Genomic DNA, 7,782 nt, shown 5'->3' on the forward strand with positions numbered 1-7,782 from the left:
GATTTTGATTTGGAGTTCCGTAGTGATTCAGTTCAGTTCAGTCGCTCAGTCGTGTCCGACTCTTTGCGACCCCATGAATCGCAGCACCCCAGGCCTCCCTGTCCATCACCATCTCCCGGAGTTCACCCAGACTCACGTCCATCGAGTCCATGATGCCATCCAGCCATCTCATCCTCTGTTGTCCCCTTCTCCTCCTGCCCCCAATCCCTCCCAGCATCAGACTCTTTTCCAGTGAGTCAACTCTTCGCATGAGGTGGCCAAAGTACTGGAGCTTCAGCTTTCGCATCATTCCTTCCAAAGAAATCCCAGGGTTGATCTCCTTCAGAATGGACTGGTTGGATCTCCTTGCAGTCCAAGGGACTCTCAAGAGTCTTCTCCAACACTACAGTTCGAAGATCCCCTGGAGAAGGAAATGTCAACCCACTTCAGTATTCTTGCCTGGAGAATCCCATGGACGGAGGAACCTGGTGGGCTACAGTCCACGGGGTTGCAAACAGTCGGACACGACTGAGTGACTTAACTTTCACTTTCAAATTTTTTATTCTGTGACATAAGAGTCCAAATTCATTTTTTCCCATATGTTTATACACTTTCTCCAACACCATTTGTTGAAAATACTGTCCTTTCTCTACTGAATGATCTTGGCATCCTTGTCAAAAGTTATTTGACTGTGTACCTGAAGTTTTATTTCTGGCTTCCCAATTTTATTTCATTGGTATATATGTCTGTGGGAAGGTACACTCTAAAATACATTTTATGTCTGAAATATCTTTGAAAATATCACCAAAACTAGCTAATATTTTGGCTGGGTAGAGAATTGAGTTTCCTTTTATAATTTAAAGGCATTATTCTACTAACTTTTATCTTCTAGGGTTGCTGTTTAAAACCAGTAAGCTGGATGTTTGGTGTAACCTTTCAATCTGGAAATTCAAGGTCTTTTTTTCTGTTGAAATTTCCTGTAATATCTCTTAAATAATTTTCTTCCTTCTACTGTCTCTCTTCTCTCTTTTGAGCATATATTATATGGGTGCTGCACTTCATGAACTGATTCTCTCCTCTCTTATTTTCTTTCTTGTTTCCATTTCTTTTTCTTGTTGCTGACTTTCTATGGACTTGTACACATTTATCTTGCAATCCTTCACTGATATTTTTAAATTTTTGCCTTCCTGAATGTTGTTTCCAAAACTGCTTTATTGCATTCTTTATATTTTTACAGAGTTAGTATCTTCTCTCATTTTTTCAAGATGAATAATATACTTTTGGTTTTATTCTCCTACCATAGTCTCAGTTTCTTTTATTTTGATCCTGTTTTCTTATCTTCCAAGTTATAAGTCTTGCTCAGGGGTCTGATAATTCTTGGTTCCCAGTTCCCGGTTAAAAATGGGGGACAAAAATCATATTGGTAACTTTGACAGATTGTCAGGAATTGTGAACTTTGAATTTCTCTCTGGGCTAGGATTTCTCAACCTCAGCACTATTTAAAATTGGGGATAGATTTCTTTTTTCTTTTTTTTTTGACATTAGAGGTGGAGACTGTCCTGATACATAGCAGCATTCCTGACCTTTACCTGGTAGATGCTAGTAACACTCCTTTCTGTTGTGTCAGCAAAATGTGTCCAGATATTGCTAAAATTTTCCCTGGGGGAGTGGGGTGGGAAAATTGCTCCCAGTTGAATACTACTGCTTTAGTGTAGGCTGCTTTTTAGAAAAACTTCCTAGAATTGGGCTTCCTAGGTGGTGCCGTTAGTAAAGAATCTGCCGGCCAATGCAGGAGACACAACAGATGCATGTTCAATCCCTAGATTGAGAAGACCTCCTGGAGTGGGAAATGGTAACCTGTTCCAGTATTGTTTCTTGGGAAATCCAAAGGACAGAGGAGCCTGAACGGCCAAAGGTTTAGAAAGGTTTAGAGGTTTACAAAGAGTTGGACATGACTGAGTGAGGACGTGTGCAGGTGAGTGCACACATGTGCTTACACGTGCACACACACATGCACACGCACGCGCACACACACACACACATACACACACACACACTCTCTCTCTCTCTCCTAACTCCTCTTGGGCTAGTCAGATTTCCAGGAAAGAACCTTCTAATCACTTGTTTGTAGGATAAAGGTGTGACTGTCAGACTTCTGAGTGGGGCAAGGGTATTGGGAATTTCTGCATTTATGTTGGTCTGCTGTTTCATTAGTTTCCCTTGTGTAGATGTAATAATTAAGCCCCCAACTCTTTCCAGTATTCATCAGTCTAGAGACCTTCTGTTTTCTTTATCCAAAAGTATAAACTTTCTGTCAAAAACGGGATGGGGCAAGAGATTTAAACATGTAAATATCCTTTAAAACTAAATTTTCCTTAATTGCCTCCATAGTTAAGCACCTCTACAGGAAACACCGAGTGCTGCCTGTTCCTGAGCAGTTTGGAGACTCTATGCTGTAAACCTGGCTGATTCTTAGCTTTCCTTCTTACTGACTTGGTTTCTACCTTTCTTGACTTTAGGCTTTTTAACTTCCAAAATTCTGTGTTGTAGTCTTCCAAATATATTTGTGGGTTTTGTCTTAGTTTAGGCTGCTATAACAAAACACCATAGACTAGGTGGCTTATAAATAACCAAATTTCATTTCTCATATTTCTGGAGGTTGGAAGTCTGAGATTAGGTGTATTTATTTGTTTAAAAAATGTCTTTTATTATGGGTTTTAGTAGTATTTCAGGAGAGAAGACATTTAGATATGTCTTCACATTTTTAGCCCAAAAGATTCTTGTTTTGTTTTCCCTAGATATTTGAAATGTGTAATAAAATATGACCTGTTGAAACAGTGTGTGACTTAGACTTACAAGAGTGATGTTCTAAGAAAATGTATTTGTTCAACTTGTAAGTCTGCCTTTTTGTGTTTAACATAGTTGAGAGAGTCAGGTATACTGAGTGGGTAATTAAGACTTGAATTGTCTAACAGGATTTGATTAATTATGTATGTAAGTGGTATTAAATGTTTTAAGAGGATTTAATTTGTTAAACATGAATTATTATGTATTTATTATTCAAAGAACAAATGAAATTTAGGTTTTTATTTTTAGCTAAAAGTTCAGAAATAAAATAAGATCTTTCAATTTATCTTATGGAGCTAAGTAAAGCTATATTTTAACGTGTATAAATTTAATAAATTAAATATTAATCAAAATATGGAAAATATCACAAAGAATTTCTTTCCATGTATGAAATCCTGCCCTTTCACCTCCATATGTTAAAAGACCACTGACAAATATCTATCTCAGATTGTAGATTACATAGAAATGCAAAATAAACAAAAGATAAGCTGTTATAACAGAGATAATACAATTAGGATACAACAGTTAAGGCAGGGAAGACTAGTTCTGAGGGTTTGCAGTAGTTCAGGTGTGAGATGAGGATGGAATGGGCTGGAATGAGGGCATAAACCATGGAGAGAAGTGGATAGAGGAATGCTTTTGAGAAGAATTGCTACTTGGTTACAGGCAAGTTATGGGATGTAAGGAGAAGGAACTTTCATGGAAGGCTCCAAGCTTTCTGGCATAAGCAAATTTGGGGATGAATGGGTCATTTACTGAGACTTGGAAAATTGGAGGAAGACTAGATTGTGGGTGGGATCTAGCCTTTAAGAGCTCAATTGCAACAATAATCTTTTTGAGGTACCTCTTGGCTATATAAATGGAACTATAGAGTAAGAGATATAGATATGGAGCTCAGAAGAGTGATCTGGGCTAGTGATAGATGGTATCTCAAGTCTTGTGGTGAGGGGAGTTTGTCAGTTCAGCTCCGAAAAGAGAAAAGTAGAATGAAAAGAAAAGGAAACCTATATATGGTTTGTCACACATAATGGTAAATTAATTAGTAGTCTGTATAGCCTATAAAGTGTTAAACTTGTAGGATATATTTAAACTACATTTTAAACTTAAATTTATTAGACAACATATTATTTTGATGTGTAGAAAAGTTTTCTTTATTTAGAGACTATTTATTAAGCCACTTATGAGTATGGCACTATGCAATTAATGTGCTGTCTGAAATAATTTAAACAAGCAGAAGTGTGTAACTTCTGTCAGATTAAAATCTTCCTACTCCTGTTCACACATAGAATTACAAAGCTGGAAGGGATATAGTAAGTTTATGTATTCTGAGCCCTTGTTTCTTGCCTGGATTGCTTGCATAATACTTCTGAGAAGTGATGGTTGGCCTTTTGATTGAACACCTACAATGAAAGTAAACACTCATATTCTTAAAGAAGTTCATACAATTTTGTTGTTGTTCTTTAGTCATAAGTTGTGTCTGACTTTTTGCGACCTCATGGACTGCAGCATACTAGGCTCCCCTGTCCTCTACTGTTCTAGGATTTGCTCAAATTCATGTCCATTGAGCTGGTAATGCTACCCAACCATCTGTTGCCTCCTTCTCCTCCTACCCTCAATCTTTCCCAGCATCAGGGTCTTTTCCAATGGATCAGCTCTTTGCATCAGGTGGGCAAAGTACTGGAGCTTCAGCTTCGGCATCAGTCCTTCCAAGGAACACCCAGGACTGATCTCTTTAGGATGGACTAGTTGGATCTCCTTGCAGTCCAAGTGACTCTGATGAGTCTTCTCCAACACCACAGTTCAAAAGCCTCAATCCTTTGGTGCTCAACCTTCTTTATGGTCCAATTCTCACATCTGTACATCTGACTACTGGAAAAACCATAGCTTTGACTATGTGGACCTTTGTTGACAAAGTGATGTCTCCGCTTCTGAATACACTGTGTAGGTTTGTCATAGGTTTCCTTCCAAGAAGCAAACACCTTTTAATTTCATGGCTGTAGTTACTGTCCTAGTGATTTTGGGTGCCATTTCCTACTTCCGGGGATCTTCCCTCCCCAGGGATCTAACCCTTATCTCTTGTGTCTCCTGCCCTGGCAGGCAAATTCTTTACCAGTATTGCCACCTGGGAAGCCCCTCATACAATTTTATGTGACTTTAGTTGCTTCTGAAAGTTTCCCTTATAGTGAACTGAAACATTCTTCTCTGAATCTTCCAATCATGATTCTTATTTTGCTTTAAAGGGCCATCTAGAATATGAAACTTTCAAATATTTAATGATCACTAGTGTGAATTTTCTGGTACAGTGTCAGAACTTCAGGGTCCAGTGTGGCAGATTTCTGAGTTCTCGGCTCTGTTCTATCATCATTTTCTCTAAAACTGACTGAACCCTGGTACTCTGGACATGATCCAACCAGTGAAAATTGAGTCTCATTATGGTCCATCTTGTTTGGACACTGAATTTCCATTAAAGTAGCCTTAGATAACTTTGACTGTGTTGGGGGGGAGTTGTTATATTACAGTATTGTCTCCTGGAGCTTGAAATCTACTAAAATCCTTTTATGTACCAGCTACTAATCAGGCCTGCTCTCTTCAGAACAGGTACATTTGAGTTTTTAAATTTAATTACAGGGCCTGGCTGTTATCCTGTGAAATTTCCTCTTGTTAATTTGGCCAACCTTTAGAGCTTGTCAAGGATATTTTAGAGCTGAGTTTTGTCCTTAGTACATTAGCTGGTATTACCTGTGATTTTGTAAGCAAAGCTGACATTTTTTGTGCTAGCCATTTCACATGCACTCTTTCACCTGGTGCTTCTGACACCGGTGCAGTGTTGATGGCAGATTTTTTTCAGTCCCTGGAGGCAGCGTAGCACGTGGTGGAGAGGAAAGTGGGACATGAAGTCGAGGTCAACCACATGAGCTCTGTGGTCTGAGTGTTTCAACACTCTCTGGGCTTGTCTTTCCTTATTTCTAAAACAGGGATCATAATAAGTGCCTTGTGAATTTGTTCTGAGGACAAAATGAAATAATTCCCATAAATCACTTACCACAGCTCACGAACAAAGTACATTTTCAATAAATGTTAGCTTTTGGTTTTATAGTAATTCCTTTCCAGCAAGGGGACTGAGGTCTGGCAGGCTTAACTCACTTTCCCAAGGTCACAAGTTGGTCAGAGAATGAATTAGGGCTTAGTCCACAGGTGCTAGAGTCAGAAATCATGGAATTCTAACTTTGGGCTTGACACTTGCTAATTATTGGTCAATTCATGACCTTGGATTAGTGATTTAAACCCATTTACCTTCAGTTTTTTCACCTATAAAGTGGAGAATTTAGTGTCCCCATCAAAGGTTGTTAGGAGAATTCAATTAATAATATGAACAAAATCCATAATGTTTAACTCCTCAAACAATAATTCTCTTTACCATCTATGTTAACCTACCTCTTGGTTACCCAGACCCATTAGGTTTAAATTAAACAAGATAGGAAAAACACATAGCCTACAGTATGGAACATAGAATGCATTCACTAAATAAGAAGTAATTTTAAATAACTTACACCTATGGGATTTGAGGAAATCAGAAATATATTTCTGAATGTTTTCCCTAGGGTTTAGTTAACATAAAGGTATAATTTCCAATAATTTCCAAGTGATTTTAGTTTTTGTTTAAATTGTTTTCAATTTTAAGATATGCAGCAATCTGAGATAGTGACATTCAGACTATATAAAACCCTTAGGAATTGAGGAAAGGCAAGGTGCCAACTTGCCTGTTATAGTCAGAAAAGATTTTTGACAGAAGTTCTACTCAAGATGGACTGTAAAACATGGGTAGCATTTGAAAAATTTTATCAGAAGAGGAATCAATAAGAGTTAAGAGAACAGGTCTACCTCCAACATGGAGAGGCAGTCACCAAATTATGTATGAGTGGTGGGGAGAAACAGACCTGAGAGACAATTTGAACTTATTGATTTAAATACTTACCTGAGAAAGACTTATTTGAATAGAATTTTAGCTAAAATAAAACAGAGCTACATTTCCACATATGCCATTTGCACATGCCATTCAATCTGTTTCAGCCTGAACTTTGCCAGGCAGAGAGGGCCAGTTCCTTTCCCAGGCACTGAGCTCATGTGGAGAGAAGGTGGGATGGACCATCACACTGTGTTTAATGACTGTTAGTATGTACCATCCTGTGTGCACACTTACTCCTCACAAGAACCCTATGTTGAGGAAGGTACAATTATTGTGTTCATTTCACATGTGAGGAAACAGGCTCAGAGAGATTAAATAATTTACTGGAGGCCACATGATGAGTCAGTGATGGAGCTGAGCTTGACTGGGAGAGTTGGGTTCAAGAAATTTTGCTCTCATAAGTGTGTGTGTGTGTGTGTATATATATATATGTATATATACATATATATATATGAAAGAATCTCATCTAAGAAATGGCCATAATTAACAGTCACACACACTGATGCTAAGCAAAGAATTTTCACCTCTAGAGAAAGCATTTTTCAGAAATGTCACTTACATTCCATTAAATATTCCTAACAATTTCAAACTCAACATGGGATCAATAACAGAATTATACATCTCACTTGCACTCAAAGAAAGTGAAATTATTAGTTGCTCAGTCGTGTCTGACCACAACCAAAATTTACAGTATGATTTGAAACAAGCCCATGTTTTAAAAAGCGTTCGTTAAAGATAATTCCATGAAAGGAGAGGATAAAGAATGAGATGAGAAGAAATATTTGGTTATTAGATATATATATATATATATACACCTTAATATATATATATCTTAATATATATATATACACCTTAATATATATATATATACACATACCTTAATATATATACCTTAATATATATATACATACCTTAATATATATACATACCTTAATATATATATATACCATATATATATACCTTAATATATATATACCATATATATATAT

Source organism: Budorcas taxicolor, chromosome 9, assembly GCF_023091745.1.
Source record: "Budorcas taxicolor isolate Tak-1 chromosome 9, Takin1.1, whole genome shotgun sequence".
Lineage (NCBI taxonomy): Eukaryota > Metazoa > Chordata > Mammalia > Artiodactyla > Bovidae > Budorcas > Budorcas taxicolor.